We start from the raw sequence: 19,540 nt of genomic DNA on the forward strand, positions 1-19,540 counted from the left end.
AACTACCTCAGGTGTAAACCTGATCCAACTTTATTCATGCCCAAAGTAACCCGCGTGACATGGTACCTGCGCTTATATGCCAGTGACAGCGCATGCGCGCGTACAGCCCGATGACCTCCGACAGTGGCGCCCCTGATGTCTGGTGACCCCAAGCATAAATACATAACACTCTCTTTTCTTAAACTACCATTCAACTGTTTGAACAACTCACATTGGCCAGAATATTTACCTGGAGACCCGCTGGGGGTGAGGTGAGGGGGGTTGGGGTGGGTGGGGGGGGCTGTTGGGGGTAACGCGCAGGAAACCCATAATTGCTGCAGCGCTTCTGTCACTGGCTTTTTAACCCAGCCATTGCGTTTGCATCTGACTTCCGGGTTTCCCGACCAATTAGCGCGAGCGGGCGTGATGACAACGTGCATGGGTCTACTTCAGCTGAGGTATTTAAAGGAACACAGCAAAGATGACAGTTGAAGGATTGTGGAGGTGGGAGAAAGATTGGTAGATGCTAACAATGGAGTCTTAGCCTTCCAAAGCTACCCTCGTTTTAGTGATGCCTCCCTGGACCTCATGCTGCGAGGTGTAAGGGAGGCATGGCTGGAGATAGTCGAATAGGTCAGCCGCAGGGTACAGTACAGGAAGAGTTAATGGCCTCATGAGAGCAGGAAAGGTGTGTACAATACCACATTCAGCTAAATCCACTCATTACATGACTCTCACTCAGAGCGTTCTTGTTTCCCTCCTTGCAGGAGAAGAAAGCGCAGAACACCCAGGAGAGACAGTGAAGGAGAGGTGGCCCTCCAGTCATCGCAACGCTCACAGCTACAGATGAGGAGGCATTTGAAATAAGTGGTATGTCGGTATGCCTGGCGGTGAGAGATGGAGAGACGGGGAGCTCCCAGCTATGTGGTGACAAAATTAAATATCAGACAGCTGCATGGAGAACAACAGTCACTCATGGTGACTTGAAGTCAGCAGCCAGTGAAATATGATCATGTGCATAATGTTCACTTAAAACATTCTTACCATGATAATTCTAATTCATATTTTTAATCTCCCAAAGGCCCATCAAATGCCCAACAGGTGGTGGAACTAGAGGAGGAAGAAGAATCCTCAGAGGAGGTCATTAACTTTGAGGGTACAGCATCACATACGCATGCACACCAAGCACCAGCATAGATACACACACGCCGGTGTGACAGATAGTTGTGTTGTCACCTGCTGTCTCACATATCACATGTGAGCAAGAGCAGATGGTGGAGACAGGGACAGCAGTGAAGGGACCTCGACGGAGGACACTACTAGCTTTGCACAGTTGGACACAGATGCTGAACCTCAGGGACCGTCGACAAAGAGGATGATTTTGGAGGAGCAGCAAAAAATGGGTGAGACTCTGGCAGGATTTCCAGCCACAATGTGCACGCTTGCAGAGAGAATGAAGGAGTCCATCTTACACATGACTGGCATGATGTCGCAAGTCTGAGCTATGATGTGTTCATCCATCAAAAGAGTGGCCACCATCAGGCAGCATCAAATGGGGCTGTCAAACGAGTGCATGTTTGCCCTCACCAATGGCTTGCACGCTTTGAATGCTACCTTAACTAGAATGGATAGAAATCTAGCCTTGGCCGTTCATTGCCCCACTGATCTGCAGCAAAGTGCTCTCCAGCTCATTGCTAGCAGGGAAGTGTGGGTGGGTCACGAGAGGGATGATAGTGAAAGGCGACATAGAAGTGGGGACTCTGCTCAAAATGCTTCCACTTCTCACCTGTTGCCCCACCTTTAGTCAGTGCCCCACGTGCTTCCTTCTGTCCTGATGATTGAGTCTGCCAGGTGGAGCAACCTTTGGCGGAGCCCTCACGGGCTCCAAAACCCAGAGGACATCGGCCAAGAGCATCTGAGCAGTTAGAGCAGGGATGTGAGCAGTCTGCCTCTACTTCTGTTGAAGCCACAAAGGTTGTACATTGTTGGAGTAATAGAAAAAGGAAGATGAAAGATTAGTAATGGATATGCACGTGAGTGTGTCAGACATGTCACAATAATAATTTACTGTTTAAGTTTCAATCCATATATAAAATTATTTGTTTGCACCACTTTCCAGTCTTGCCCATCTTTGCAGCCTGTCAACTTGCCTTCTCAGTTCTGATGACAGTTAAGATAAGACTTAGACCTGAGCAGTGGGTATCTGTGAAAGAGTTGCTTTGTTGATTGCTGGACTGCTTTGTGCTGTGGGGGTGTGGGGCAAGTGTATTCAGCATGTGGCTGCCAGATGGGTACAGTGGTGCAACCTAACCAAATGTTGAGTCTATACCAGATATCTAGTCAGCAATGTCCTCATCTGAGATCCAAGGTGAAACAGCATAAGTGGCAGCACAAAATAGATAGCAGATTTAAGTTGGGAACAGATGCAAAAACCGTCAATGTAGTGAAAGTCACCTCCAAAGTAGTAAAAACCACCTTCAAAGTTGTAGAAATCACCTGCAAAGTACTGAGAGCAAGCTCCCAGAACAATTGCAGTGAGCAAAAGCCTTTCACTTAAGTATGAAGCAGGTGTGAGGTCTCTTTTTTTCTGTCATTTCTTCAGCCCCCTCAACTGCCACTGTGCTCTCGCCTTGCTTGCACTGGTGAAGTCCAGGAAGCCCGGGAACCCGTGCACCCATACGGAAAATTGAAAAGCCCTGTTAAAAAAACTGTTAACTACCTCTTAATTGTTTTCAATCGGTAACCCATCTCTCCCGAGGGGGGTTTTCGTACACACTCCAGTGAAATGCAGAAGTCGGCGAATTGAAATCGACTTCCTGAAGCGCTGTCAATTTCAGTGCTTTTTACTTTCCACCCGCTCCCAAACCCATTCACTGCTGCTGGTAAAAATTCCCCCCATTGTTTCAGAACGATATGTAATTGAATAAACAGATGATCTCACTCGCTGACATTATGCTACCAGCATTCTTTTAAACTCAGGGGAAAGCCTTTTACACGGGTGATAGATGAAATGGCATCACTGGGGCACCATTGCTGATGCATTATTAAATTTCATGAAATCAGAATTGCCATTAAATTTACTATTACCGCAGAAGTACATGAGAAATGAATGAAAGAGAAAAGGCCATGCAGCCAAACAGACCAAGTGCAATGTACCCGACCAAGGATACTTAATCTCCTAAGGGAAAGTTCCACATAGACAACCCCTGATCTCCAGAGGTAATCACGTGAAACTGCACAATATTCATCCATCTTTACACCACCCCTATTCAACTATGACCTGCTACTCTCCAGCGGCAACATTCCCCACCCTCCAGCAAAATGGGAATCATTGGCACGGAATTTGGGGTTGTAAACAAAGAAGTTGCTGTCCGTGATATCCTGCTCATCCACAGGGTGTGCTGTTGCAGTTTTCGCAGATGGAAATCAACACAGAATCAGTGATTTGATGTGAACTTCAACTTTTTGCCCGCTATTCTCTGTGTAAAAACCTTTGAAAAAGTTCATCCTTGTTGAATAAAGGGTAAATGGATTTTTAATGACATACTATGTCATAATCATAACCTCTCTGGGCCTGAAAAACTAATTTTATATTTGTGGAGTGTCATTTCCTCCATTTCATGATAAAAATGCCATAGATTTTTAAAACAGTTAAAAAAAATGTAAATTTGTTTGTAATATTTCAGCTTTTACCTTAATCCCATGAGTATGTCCCAATTTTCATTCTGTAAAATTATTCTGTAAAAAGGCGAATGATAAAACTAGTTTTATACTTCCTGGTTTGCTATCTGTGAGAATTCTTAAACGTGATTGGCTGCTCAGCCTGCTTGATGTTAACTGTTATTGGATGACCCTATAGATTGCGCCTGATGGAAAATCACATCCGAAAAGGGGAAGTCAACGCCACAGAGCCTGCTAAAACTTTGTGGGCAGTTTTCTTCGAGCTCAACGGTGAGCACCACTGCTTCGTTGCTGACCGCAAAATCTGAGCCAGTATGTCCAGTGCAATATTTGATTATCAACAACTTACATTTATATAGCACTTTAGCACAGAAAAACATCACAAGGCACTTTACCAAGGCAAAAATGGATACTAAGGCAAAAAAAGAGATATTATGAGAGGTGGCCATAAACTTGGTCAAACAGGAAAAAAGAGAGGTGGAGAGGCGGAAGGGATTCCAGAATGTGGGTCCCAGATGACTGAAGGCAAATCCTCGAATGGTAGGATAAAGTGAAGGGGATATACAAGATGCCTGAGTTGGAGGATGTCAGTGTTATGAGTGTGCTCTATGGCTGGATTAGATTACAGAGATAGAATTGGGCCAATCCACAAAGAGACTTTAACAAAACACTGAGAAATTTAAATTAGGGAACCAGGAATCATTGTCGTCAGTGACATGACTTAAAACATGACGCGACATAAAACGTGATGTGACGTAAAATGTTTCATGATATAAAATGCAATGCCAAGTATATAATGACGTGGCGTAAAAGGACAAAATATCATATGGTGTAAAATGGGACCTGAACCATGACATGACAAGAAATGTAACATGATGTTAAGTGTGATATTGATATGATGTGAAACATGGCGTGACATAAATCATGACGTGATGTAAAATGTGTCAGGAAGGTAAAAAGTGAAGTGATACATAAAAGGTCAAGTGTCATAAAATGTGTCATGGCAAAAACAGTGACATGACATGAATTGTGACATATAATGTGACGTGATGTGAAATTTGATGCGGCGTGAAATGTGACCCGATGTGAAATGTGACGCAATGTGAAATGTGACATGACATGAAATGAGATGTGATGTAAAATGTGACGTGATACAAAACATGACGTGATGTGAAATGTGACAAATGTGACACAACCTGAAATGTGAAGTGACATGAAACGTGACAAAAAGCGCGACACGGCATGAAATGTAATGCAACCTGAAATGTGATGCGACCTGAAATATGACATGACCTAAAATGTGAAATGACCGGAAATGTGACGTGACATGAAATGGGATGTGAAATGTGACATAACATGAAACATGATGTGGCATGAAATGGAACACAACATGAAACGTGATGTGAAATGTGACATGATTTGAAATGTGACGTGACGTGTAATGTAGCGTGATGTGACGTGAAATGTGAATTGACATAAAACATATCGTGACCTGAAATGTAACACGGCGTGAAATATGACACAACCTGAAATGTGGCATGACTTAATATGTGATGTGACATGAAATGACATGACATGAAAAGCCAGAAGAGATGGGACTAGATCATGAGATTGGAACACGATAATTCAAACATCACCTGAACAAGACGAAGCCCAGACAGCCATTAATGAGGAATGTGACGAATGTATATTGAAGAAAGGTATAAGAAAGTTAACTTTCAGACCCCTCACCACATGGAAGAGAAGACTTCAAGGAAGAGAGAATAGAGGGTGACTGGAGGAGCATTCCACATCAGCGCGTTCCATCGTCCTTGGTTGTATGGAAAATAAAGCCTGTGTTTTAACCAAATCATTACTGTCCAAGTTTGTATAATGCATGTTGTGTGTGTTTAATAAACTGTTCTGGTTTACTAAAGTGAGTACCCTTATCATCACCATTTATGCCAGTCGAATAAGAGCATTTAAAACTGCCTACATGTGATACAACCTGAAATGTGACACAATATGAAATGTAATGTGAAATGTGACTTGAGTTGAAACATGACGTGATGTGAAATGTAATGTGACATAATGTGAAATGTGAAATTACGTAAAACATAACGTGACCTGAACTGTGATGCAACATGAAATGTGACACGATTTGAAATGTGATGCGACGTGTGGCGTGATGTGAAATGTGACGGGACATGAAATGTGGCACAACATGATACGTGTCTTGAAACATGACACGATGAGAAATGTGACGCGGCGTGAAATGTGATGTGTAACATGGTGTGACCTGAAATGTGTGATATGAATCGTGGTATAGTGTGAAATAGGATGCGACATGAAATGTGACGTGAAATGTGACGTGACATGAAATCTGGCGCACCGTGAAACATAACGCAACCTGAAATGTGACAAGATGTGAAATGTGACATGTAACATGACGTGAAATGTGGCGTGACATGAAACGTGACGTGACATGCAAGATGATGCAACGTTTAATGTAGCCCGATGTGAAATGTGACAGCAAACGTGATATGACCTGAAATGTGATGTGACTTGACAAGAAATATGATGTGACATGAAATGTGACACAACCTGAAATCTGACACGACCTAAAATGTGACATGCATGAAATGTGCATGAAATGTGACATGACCTGAAATGACATGAAATGCGCCATGATGTGAAATGTGACGTGATGTGAAACGTGACGTGAAATGTGATGTGACGTGAAACATGATGTGAAATGTGACATGGCGTGAAATGTGACATGGCGTGAAATGCGACATGAAAGGTGACATGACCTAAAATGTGACACGACCAGGAATGTGCGTGAAATGTGAAACGACATGAAATGACATGAAACGTGCCGTGATGTGAAATGTGATGCGTTGTGAAACGTGATGTGAAATGTAACATGACATGAAATGTGACGTGACGTGAAATGTGGCATGACCCGAAATATCACACAACATGAAATGTGACACGATCTGAAATATGACATGACATGAAATGTGACATGAAACATGTTGTGACATGATTCGTAGTATGGTGTGAAATGTGACGCGACATGAAATGTGACATGAAATGTGACACAACATTAAAATGTGATGTGTAACGTGATGTGATATGAAGTGTGATGCTACATGGAACATGACGTGATGTGAAAGATGACGCAACAAATGTGACCCAACATGAAATGTGACAGTAAACATGATTTCATGATTTGATATAGAAACATAGAAAATAGGTGCAGGAGCAGGCCATTCAGCCCTTCTAGCCTGCACCGCCATTCAATGAGTTCATGGCTGAACATGAAACTTCAGTACCCACTTCCTGCTTTCACGCCATACCCCTTGATCCCCCGAGTAGTAAGGACTTCATCTAACTCCCTTTTGAATATATTTAGTGAATTGGCCTCAACTACTTTCTGTGGTAGAGAATTCCACAGGTTCACCACTCTCTGGGTGAAGAAGTTTCTCCTTATCTCGGTCCTAAATGGCTTACCCCTTATCCTTAGACTGTGACCCCTGGTTCTGGACTTCCCCAACATTGGGAACATTCTTCCTGCATCCAACCTGTCCAAACCCGTCAGAATTTTAAACGTTTCTATGAGGTCCCCTCTCACTCTTCTGAACTCCAGTGAATACAAGCCCAGTTGATCCAGTCTTTCTTGATAGGTCAGTCCCACCATCCCGGGAATCAGTCTGGTGAATCTTCGCTGCACTCCCTCAATAGCAAGAATGTCCTTCCTCAAGTTAGGAGACCAAAACTGTACACAATACTCCAGGTGTGGCCTCACCAAGGCCCTGTACAACTGTAGCAACACCTCCCTGCCCCTGTACTCAAATCCCCTCGCTATGAAGGCCAACATGCCATTTGCTTTCTTAACCGCCTGCTGTACCTGCATGCCAACCTTCAATGACTGATGTACCATGACACCCAGGTCTCGTTGCACCTTCCCTTTTCCTAATATGAAACGTGACACAATGTGAAATGTGACGTGATATGAAATGTGACGCGACATGAAACATAACGCGACCTGAAATGTGATGCAACCTGAAATGTGACGTGATGTGAAATGTGAAGTGAATTGTGACGCGACATTAAAATGTGATGTGTAACGTGCTGTGATGTGAAATGTAACGCTACATGAAATGTGACGTGAAGCATAACATGAAACATGATGTGAAAGGTGATGCAATGTGAAATGTGACCCGACGTGAAATGTGACATAAAACATGATGTGACCTGAAATGTGATGTGATGTGAAATGTGACTCGACATGAAATGTGACATGACCTCAAATGTGGCATGACCTGAAATATGCATGAACCGTAATACAACATGAAATGTGATGTGAAACGTGACATGAATGGAAATTATGCGAAATGTGCCATGATGGGAAATGTGACGTGATGTGAAACATGATGTGAAACGTGATGCAACATGAAATATGACGTGACGTGAAACATGACATGACCTGAAACGTGATGCGACATGAAATGTGATGTGAAATGTGATGCAGCATGGAATGTGACACGACATGAAAACAGACCTGAAATGTGACCCGACCTGATGTGTGTAGTGACATAACATGTGACACGCCCGAAATGTGACACAATGTGAAATGTGACAGGAAATCTGACACAAAACATAACCTGACATGAAATGTGATGCAGTGTAACATGTGACGTGAAAGGTGACACGAAATGTGACACCATTTAAAAGGTGACGCGTCATGAATATCTGATGTGACACGAAACGTGACGTAACCAGGAACAACACATAATGTGAAATGAGACACAGCATGAAATGTGACATGAAATGTGATGTAATGTAAAATGTGACGCGTCATGAAATGTAACATGAAAGGAGACGTGAAATGAAATGTGACGTGATGTGAAATGTCATGTGCCATATGACGCGACATGAAATGTGTCGTGACATGAAATGTCACGCGCGTGAATTGTGATGTGAAATGTGACGTGACATGAAATATGACAAGTGGTGTAATGTAACACGACATGAATCATAATGCGGCCTGAAATGTGACACAACCTGAAATGTGACGCGACATGAAATGGAATGTGACATGAAATGTGAAGTGAAACATGATGTGAAATTTGAGGTCACGTGAAATATAACGGGATGTAAAACGTGATGCAATGAGAAATGTGACATGACATGAAAAGTGATGTGAAGCGTGATGTGAAATGAGATTGGACGTGAAATGAGACTTGATGTGAAATGAGATGGGTCGTGAAATGTGACGCGATGTGAAACGTGACACAATGTGAAACATGACGCGAAGTGAAATGAAAAGCAGCATGAATCGTAACGCGGCCTGAAATGCAACGAGATGTGAAATGGGACGTGACATGAAATGTGACGTGAAACGTGACTTGAAATTTGAAGTGGCGTGAAATGTGATGAGACGTGAAACGTGACGCAACGTGAAATCTGACATGACATGAAATGTGGTGTGAAACGTGACGTGAAATGAGATTTGACATGAATTATGGCTTGAAATGAGACCTGACATGAAATGTGCTGCAGGGATCGGTGTTGGGTCCTCAACTGTTTACAATCTTTATTAATGACTTGGATGAAAGGACCGAGTGTAAGGTAGCCAAGTTCGCTGATGATACAAAGAGGGGTGGGAAAACAAATTGTGAGGAGGACACAAAAAATCTGCAAAGGGATAGGCAGGCTAAGTGAATGGGCTAAAATTTGGCCAATGGAGTATAATGTGGGAAAATGTGAGGTTATCCTCTTTGGCGGAAATAATAGAAAAGCAAATTATAATTTAAATAGGGAAAATTTGCAAAGTGCTGCAGTACAGAGGGACCTGGGGGTCCTTGTGCATGAAACACAAAAAGTTAGTATGCAGGTACAGCAATAATCAGGAAGGCAAATGGAATGTTGGCCTTTATTGCAAGGGGGATGGAGTATAAAAGCAGAGAAGTCCTGCTACAACTATACAGGGTCATCATCATAGACGGTCTCTCGAACGAGGATGACTTGCTTCCACAAGAGTTCACAGATGTTTCAATGAAGGACTCGATGTTCCAGTCCTGAACTCCAATTGAGGGGGTGGAAGATGCCTGTGCGTGGATTTTATTAACGTGTGGTGACCGTTGCACATCAGCCACCTCACGGGCTCGAGAAAGCTAGGCCTTTATCCAGTGGCAAGGGTTAACCAGACTTGCTTTGCTGCACGGACCTTGTGCGCACACATATCGCAGTGTGGGCAGGCCCGTGCTGTCCCTGGGCCCTCGGCTCTTCTGGGCCCCGTACTCTTATTCACCGCAACTTTGCCCACGATGTTCCAGGGCCCGGCGCTCCAGCTCGATTTATAGCCTCGACACAGGTCGGGGCGGCCCACAATGTACAGGGTATTGGTAAGGCCACACCTGGAGTACTGCATACAGATTTGGTTTGTTATTTAAGGAAGGATTGGAGATTGTTCGGAGAAGGTTCACTCGGTTGATTCCGGAGATGAGGGGGTTGACTTAAGAGGATAGGTTGAGTAGGTTGGGCCTATATATATTGGAGTTCAGAAGAATGAGATGTGATCTTATTGAAATTTATAAGATAATGAGTGGGCTCGACAAGGTGGATACAGAGAGGATATTTCCACTCATAGGGAAAACTAAAACTAGGGACTAAGGGCTGGACTTTCGATTATTGTGCAGATCGTCCAAAAATGGGCGTTATTTCCAGCATTGGCGTTTATTATGGGGTTTGAGATTGTCGGATTATCGCCCATTTTCAAAACCCAATGGGCTAGATTTTACACTTTTGGGCTTATCGCCCAAAATTGGGCGTTATTTCCAGTGTGGGCGGTAAAAAAGGGTTTTCAGATCGCCGGCTTCTCGTTCATTCTCAAAGCTCCATTTTTTAAAATGGGCGTAACCGCAAGCGATATGAAATAGGTGGCAGCTTTAAATTTTTTTGACCTTCTGCCATAAAGTGTCGCCGTCTTTAGCAACGGTATGGCAACGCTCGACTCCTACGATTCAAGGGTCATCATGACATGCGCAGAAGAGGAGACAGAGGGAGAGGGAGCTCAGAGGGGCTGAAGGTGTGTCTGGGTGTGGTGTGGCTGCTTTGGGAGGAAGGAGGGAGACTTTAGAGCTTCACAGTAAGTAGGGTAACAAAAATGAGCTATTAGCAGCCATATAATTGCCCGAATTTGGCATATAATAGAGAGAAAGGAGGAAGCATCACAGCACGCTGTGGAGACTGATGCTGGAGAGAGCAGTGAGGCGGTAGAGGAGCATATTGGAGGTGCAAAAGAGCCAGGAACTTCTCGGATGAGGCAAATCCTCCTGCAGGAGGTCGAGTTACGTTGGGGTGATTTGACACAGGAAGGGTGTGGGACGCCCACACCAAAGGCCTACCAAAGTATATGGACCAAGATAGCAGAGGTGGTCTCATCGGCGATCAACAAGGTTCGTGAGGGCAACCAATGCCACAAACGATGGAACGACCTTGTGGGATCTGCAAGAGTAAGTATTACATTGATTTACATGTACTTACGTATTTATATAATTTGATTTGTAACAGTCATGAGTGACTATCTTCAGATGTGAGGTCTTTCACTTTTACCGGGAATGTTTTACTCAAAGCCTGCAGTCACAGTGCACGTCTTTAGGTCAAGAATGATCATTTTCATACTAATCATGATTATATCAGTCGGTTATGTGTTGCATCAGTCTCTGTGACAGTACCTAGCAATGATATCATGCAATGATCTCATGCTATGTTGTCCTGTCACATTTTACAGAAGAAGCTATCGACGATGAGGTCCGTGCAGAGACAAACAGGTGGGGGGGGCCACCAGTTCCCAGCGACATCACTGACATAGAGGAGTGGGTGCTCGCATTCGTGGGGAAGCACAGCCGGATAGCCACAGACGCATCTGCAGACCCTGAAGTGATGCCACGTGAATAAAGCTTACACCATTGCGAGATGTAAAGTCAATAGATGCCACACCCATTCATATCCGAACAATCACATACGATAGATGATTTCTAAAATTGTCCTATAAATAATGCTGGCCTAATGAAAATCATTGCAATGCAAATGTGTTGATGGTCATGAAATGTGATTTCTGTGATGATTTTGAGAGCGGTGGTGCTTTTGTCGTGAATATGCTGTGTGTAGCGCTGGACTCACCTTGTGACCCGAGCACCCCCTTCTCCTCTAATAACCTCATTTGTGTTTTGCAGCTCAGCCAGCAGCGTGTCCCAAGGCAAGACCACAGAAGCCAGAAGGTGGGGGCGTGGGGCCGGACTCTCCGGCCGATCCTACATCTGGTGCTGAGGAGCTCCGATTCTTGTCCATCAATCCGCTGGGTCTTTTCTCCACAGATGGGAGCGCGGACTTCGAGGAACCTGCATTGCCATGCTCCAGAAGCATTCCTCCCCAAGGCCATCTAGTGGTCCTCTGGTCATTCCCGCCTCTAATCTGGAGGTACCGGCCCCAAGCACCTTACCACAGGACACCCCATTTGTCCCCAGGATGCCTCTGACCCCGCGGAGGTCTCGTAGACGCAGCAGGTCTGGTCCACGAGCGCCACATCAGAGCGGAGAGATGGTACAGTTGTCCAGGAGGACTGTAGACATTTGTGACCAGCTCATCGAAGCAGTGGGGGGCATCTCCCGACAATTGGCCACCATGACCGAGTACATTCCACGGATGGCGGAGGCCCTGGAGGCGATAGCCAGGAACACTGCTGGCACAGGTCCCCAAGCACCACCATTGCTAACAACAGATGAGAGCAAGGACCAAGATCCTGCTTCTACATTAAAGAATGTTGCCCCCTCGGCACTCCCCACTCCCGTACCCGTGCAACGACCACATCTGCCTTCATCCCCCCCAATGAGGAACCGCCTGAGGAGCTCCTCGGCCAGGCAAGGAGGGGAAGGGGTAGAGGTGGGGTGAAGAAGGGGAGGGGGGAAGGAAAGTGAGGTGCATGTGCGCAGGTGATGGCTGTGTTATATCTCCATCTGGGTGTATGCAATTTGTTGTAATGTATGGGGGGGAGGGGACCACGCTCCTGCTTTGCCTTTGTATTCTGTGTTGCTGGACATGTTGAATATTTGATTGATGTCAATGGTGGAAAAAGTGGAGTGTGGGCGGGGGTTAGATGTTTTTTCCCGTGATATTTATGATTTCAGAACAATGTTTGTATAACATTTATTTTATTGAACATAACATTGTTGTGCATTGTCTCAGATAGCTGGACTGTTACACACTGGTGATTCCTTAACATGAAAGGGTTAATTAAAATTTAACTTCAATCAACATAAACTTTAACTGCCACCAAGGGGATGGGCACCATTGATGTCTGAGCTGCACACACAAAGCAGTGTGTCAATGTTGTCATTCACAACAACGCTCTTTCAGGCAAATCATTCAGATATCAGCTCCTCACATAAGAGTCTTGCAGCTATGTCACCATAGGTCATTTCCTGTGGTCTGGAGGGGGTCGTGGGCATGGTTGCATAGCCAGCCTGATTGTCTGGCCCTAGGTCAGCATCCAGCCCCTCGTCGTCCTCTTCCTCTCTCTCCTGAGCTGGAGCATCAGTGCCTTCTGGCAATTCTTGGCCCTTCCTGATAGCCAGATTGTGCAGCATGGAGTACACGACCACAAATTTACCTATTTGCCTAGGGATGTATTGTAGCTCCCCTCCTGAGTGGTCAAGATGTCATGTATGTAACCTTCATGTAACTGTAACCTTCATGTAACAACACTGCATACTACATACACCTAAGAAATGCACACCTTGACCACAGCGGGTAAACTTGTGGGAGACACTCCTAGCCTGGTCTTTCAGGTATAAAAGAGAAGCTCCACCCATCTTCATCACTTCTTGGTCCTGTGAATAAAGGTTAGGTCTGCAGAATGTGCCTCGTGTGAATTTATAGTAAGTGTGTAAGGACACAACACAAGATATCTGAAATGCTGCTTAAGCGCAGTTACTGTTTGCTGGCCTCATTGCATTGAAAGTATAATAGCGATTGATCAAAAGCAATGATTTCCTCAATAAAATACACCTAGAGTAAACCCCCAATAGTCCAGAGTCTGAAAATATGTCTGCTGAGATGTTCACTTCACCTGAGAAGTACTCCAGAATCAATGCACACTCCCCCGAAATTGAAGCAGCCTTTTGAATGAAGCGACCTGCAATTTAAAAAATGGCAGCTACACCGGTGGCGTTCATTCAGAACAGTTCCACTTTTTCTGGGTGTTTTTTTGGGCGAGCGATATTTTGGGCGATATGTGTGTGAGGTGGTGAAAGTGACAGGTGGGTGATCTCCTGGGCGCTAGTTTCGCCAAATGTGCTCTTTACGACAAAAAAAATGGGCAGGCGGTATTATTGAATCTCAGCGTTAATTCCGTGCGGAAAGTAACGCTGGGCGATATTATGGACGTTGATTTTGGCCATTCTGATGATTCCGCCCCCAAAAAGTGGGAGGGTGGTAATATTTTGTCCCGGCGTTAGGTACAAGGGGAAAGTAACACTCAGCAATAAGTTTCCTAAAAATGCCCATAAGTTTCCATTTTGTGCCAAATTGGGCTATATGTGTGCGTTATACGTCATTTCAGCAGTAAAATGGGCATTAAGTGGGCGTCAAGCATGCAAAAAAAAAGTGGAGGTTCTAGCCCCTCATTTCCATTTTATAAAATGGGTGTTAGCAGGGGCGTTATGAAATGGGTGTTAGCGGTAATTTTTTTGCCCTACTGCCGTAATATATCGGCATCCATAACAACGCCATGGCAACGGTCTTTTCCCGTGTTTCAGGAGGTCAGCGTTCATCATTACATGCGCAAAAGAGGAGAGAGAGAGAGAGAGCCGAGAGGAGGTGAAAACATGTGTGGGTATGTTGTCTGGTTGTTTGGTTGTTGTGGGAGGTGGGAAAGATATTTTGGAGGAGTAAGAAGAATTGAGAAGAGTATTTAGTTTGTTTATACCGAAATATTGGGGGAAAAAAAATTATTTACATGGAAGGCATGGAGGAGGCGAGACAGCACGATGTGGAGGGGGAGGAGACTGGTGAGAGTAGTGAAGTAAGAGAGGAATCCGAAGTGGGAGGATGAAAACGAGCTTGGTGATTCTCCGAAGAGGCAAATGCTGCCCTCCTGCAGGAGGTGGAGCCATGCTGGGGTCAATTGACCCGGGCTGTGCATGGGAAGCCCACCCCAAAGGTTCACCAGAAAATTTGGGCCAACATAGCTGATGTGGTCTCGTCGGCGATGCACCAGGTGCATGAGGGCAACCAGTGCCGCACCCGCTGGAACGACCTTGTCGGATCTGCCAGAGTAAGTATTACATTTATTGACATTTACTTATATATTTATATAATTGGAATTGTAAGTGTAATGAGTGAATAAATTCAGCTCTGATGTATTGCACTTAGACCGGGAATGTTTAACTCAAAGTCTACATTTACAGTGTATATGTTTAGGTCAGTAATGATAAAAATAATAATAATTATTATTTCATCTGTCTGTTATGTGTTGTATCAGTATCTGTGACAGTACCTAGCAATGATCCTACACAATGGTCTGATGCCATGTCATGCTGTTGTTACCTTTTGCAGTAGAAGCTTTCGAAGAATAGGGCCGAGCAGCGGCACACGGGTGGCGGCCCACCAGTCATCACAGAGCTGACAGACTTTAAGGGGCAGGTGCTGGCACTAGCGGGGAGCCATCGCTGGTCGGCCACGCAAGCAGCAGCAGAACCTGATGTGATACCACGTGAGTAAAGTATACACCATTACGTGATGTAAAGTCAATAGATGCCACACACACTCATATCTGAGCAATACATGATAGATGATTGATGAAAGTGTTATCTAATCAATGATGGGCTCATGAAAATCATTGCAATGCAGAATTTGGTTATGTTCATTAAATATGATGTCTGTGATTATTTTGATAGTGGTAGTACTGTTGTTGTCCATATGCTGTGTGTAGCATTTGGAACACCCTGTGACCCAATTCTCCTCTAGTAACCTCATTTATGTTTTGTAGCTCAGCCAACATCGCAGTCACAGGCAACACCACTGAGGCAAGGTACGGATCCCGCGGCGGAGTTGGCAGGGGATCGTCAGTCTGGTAGTGAGGAGTCCCGAATCTCGGCCAGGAAGCTGCAGGGTGCCTGCTCCACTGACGACAAGCTCCATCATGTCAAGCACACCTATTACTTTTAGTGCTCCTGCGATCATGTCCTTCTCCAACGTGGAGGTAGCTGGCCCACTTTGCCGCAGGGCACCCCAAATGTCTCCATGCCGGCGCCGACCCCGCGGAGGTTGATTCGACGCTGTAAGACTGCTCCACGAGCAGCAAATCTAAGCGGGGACATGGTTCATTTGTCCAGGAGGAGTGTTGACGTAGGTCAGCAAATCCTCCAGACAATGGGGGGGCATATCCCAACAGGTGGCCACCATATCCGCGACCATGATGGATTACTTACCGCGGATAGCAGTAGCCCTGGAGGTGATAGTGTTCCCAGAATGCGGCACTGAACCCCAAGGTGCCGCAACCCCATTGCCAATGACACATGCGAGCCAGGAGAAAGCTCTTGCTTCTGGCTCGGAGGACGTTCCCTCCTCAGGACCGTCCTCTCCAGCATCCAGCCAATAAGCGGATCTGCTGACATCCCCCCCCCCCCCAATGAAGCAGCGCCTGAGGAGCAGTGCGGCAAGATGGCTTGGAGTCGGGAGGGGAAGGGGTAGAGGTGGGGAGAAGCGGTGGGGGGGCGGGGGGGCGGGGGTGGGGGGAAAGGAAAATGAGGTGCATGACCGCAGGAGTTGTAGTTGTGGGAGTATTGATTTTGTTGTTGTTGCTATCGAATAAATGTTGGGAGGTTTTGGGGAAGGGGGGAGGGGAAGGAGGGGGGGTAACCTTGTTTTTTTGCATTTGTGTTCTATGTTTATGAAGTTTCGTTGGAAATGTTAAGAATTTAATGATTTTTTAATAAATGTTATACATTTGTTGTGGGGTGGGATGGGGTGGGGGGTGGGGTGAGGTGTTTTTTATAGTTATAATTATAATTTTATACAAATGTTCACATTAAATGTTTTTTATTTCACATAACATTGTTACGCATTTTCTCAGAGAGCTGTACCATTACATACTGGTGATTCCTTAGCATGAAAGGAGATAATTCAACGTAACTTGAATCAACTTAAACTTTAACTGTCACCAAGATAATGCGCATCATTCATGTATGTGCTACAGACACAGCAGTCTTGCAGCTTTGTAAATACCACCAACGTTATTTCCAGCAAAGCGCTCATTTATAAGCTGCTGACATAAGAGTCCTGCAGCTATGTAGCCACCACAGGTCCTTTCCTGCAGTCTAGAGGAGAGTGGGGGCATGGTTTCAGCATCAGCCTGATTGTCTGCCCAGAGGTCAGCGTCCGCCTCCTCGTCTTCCTCTTCCTCTCTCTCCTGAAGTGGACCATCAGTCCCTTCTGGCAATTCTTGTCCCCTCCTGATAGCCAAGTTGTGCAACATGCAGCACACCTCCACGAATTGAGCTACCTGCTCAGGGTGGTATTGTAGCTCGCCTCCTGAGTGGTCCAGGCCTCTAAATTGCTGCTTAAACACTCCAATTTTATTCTCGATGATATTGCATGTGGCTATGTGGCTCTCATTGTATCGCTTCTCAGCTTCTGTCTGGGTGTCACGCAGGGGGGTCATCAGCCAGCATTGACCTTGTGGCTGACTGGTAAACATGTCAGATACAGTGCTCTTACGCAGGATGTGAGCATCATGGATGCTGCCCGGAAAATTTGCATTTACTGCCATTATAATTTGCTTGTGGTCAACAACGAGTTGCACATTCAGGAAGTAGAATCCCTTTCATAGAAACATAGAAACATAGAAAATAGGCGCAGGAATAGGCCATTCGTTTGGATGCAAAAAAGCTCTGCATCCTGAAAAGGTGCCCGCATGGCAATGTGCGTACAGTCTATTGCTCCCTGCACCTTGGGGAAGTTTGCAATTCTGGAGAATCCTAGAGCCCTCTCAGTCTGTGCCTCCCTGGTCATAGGGAAGCTGATGAATTCCATCCTGCGTGCGTAAAGGGCTTCAGTGACCTGTCTAATGCAGCAATGTGCAGCATGCTGAGATATAGCGCGAATGTCGCCAGCTGTGGTCTGAAAGGAACCCGATGTATAGAAGGAAAGTACCACAGTGACTTTGACCTCAACAAACAGTGCGGTCCTGATGATGCTAGAAGGCTGCAGATCTCCCCTAATGATCTGTCATATCTCACTGATAACATCGTTCCAGAAGCGCAGTCTCCTAAGGCACGTGTTATTGGACAAGTTCAGGTAAGACCGCTTCTATCTGTAAGTGCGTGGGGTGTAAGTTCTCGTCCTCCTCAGTCTGCCACCTCTTTGATTGGGCACATAATGCTGTTGAATATAATTTCTGCCATCTCGAGTCTGCAGCATGTGCATGGTCATCAAAACAGGCTGAGAAATTACAGGCCCCATTACAATAACAATCAGTATTATACCTATTGTTCACAAACATAAATTTACCGACTAAAACCTAAAATAAATTCAAATCATCCACAGTATAAAAGGATGTTTGTTCAGATGTTCAAATCAACTTAAAATAACTCCAGAGTACATCAAAACTCCCCAGAAGTTGAAGCAGCCTTTTATAAGAAACGACCTCCGATTTACAAAATGGCGTCCATACCGCTATGGGTTTAGTTCAGGTGAGAGCAACTTTTTCTCAGCGTTTTTTTCGGCGAGCGGTATTTTTGATGATACGTGTGCGATGTGCCGAAAGTAACACTCGCTGATATTATGAGCGTTAGTTTTGGCTATTCTGATCTTAACAGCAAAAAAAAGGATGGGCGGAATTATTCATTCTCGGCGTTAACTAAATGCCGAAAGTAACACTGGGCGACAGGTGGGTGTTAGTTTCCATTTTGTTGCTAAATGGGCAATATCTGGACGGCATACCTTATCTCAGCATTAAAATGGACGTTAAGTGAGCGGTATCAATGCAAAACTAATGAAAAGTCTAGCCCTAAGTCTCAGAATAAGGGGCCGCTCATTTAAAACTGAGATGAGGAGAAATTTCTTCTCTCAGACGGTTGTAAATTTATGGAATTCTCTGTCCCAGAGAGCTGTGGAGGCTGGGTCATTGAATATATTTAAGGCAGAGGTAGCCAGATCTTTGAGCAATAAGGGAGTAAAGGGTTATGGGGAGCGGGCGTGGAAGTGAAGCTGAGTCCATGATCAGATTAGTCATCATTTTATTGAATTGCGGAGCAGGCTCGAGGGGCCAAATGGCCTACTCCTGCTCCTATTTCTTATGTTCTTATGAAACGCGATGTGAAATTTGAGGTGACGTGAAATGGGACGCAACATGAAATGTGACATGATGTGAAATGTGATGTGAAATGTGATGTAACGTGAAATATGACAGGACGTGAAATGTGACGCGACGTGAAATGTGACGTGACGTGAAATGTGACATGACGTGAAATGTGACGCGACGTGAAATGTGACGTGACGTGAAATGTGATGCGACGTGACATGTGACATGACATGAAACATAACGCGACCTGAAATGTGACGCAACTTGAAATGTGAATTGTGACCAGACGTGAAATGAGACGTGAAACGTGATGCAATGTAAAATGTTACGCGACGCGAAGTGTGACACGACGTGAAATGTAACGTGATGTGAAATGCGACCTGACCTGAAGTGTGACGTGACCTGAAATGTGATGTGACGTGAAATGTGGCACGACCTGAAATGTGGCATGACCTGAAATGTGACGTGACAATAAATGTTACACGACCCGAAATGTGACGCAACATGAAATGTGATGCAGTGTGACAT

Source organism: Pristiophorus japonicus, chromosome 1 (assembly GCF_044704955.1).
Source record: "Pristiophorus japonicus isolate sPriJap1 chromosome 1, sPriJap1.hap1, whole genome shotgun sequence".
NCBI lineage: Eukaryota > Metazoa > Chordata > Chondrichthyes > Pristiophoridae > Pristiophorus > Pristiophorus japonicus.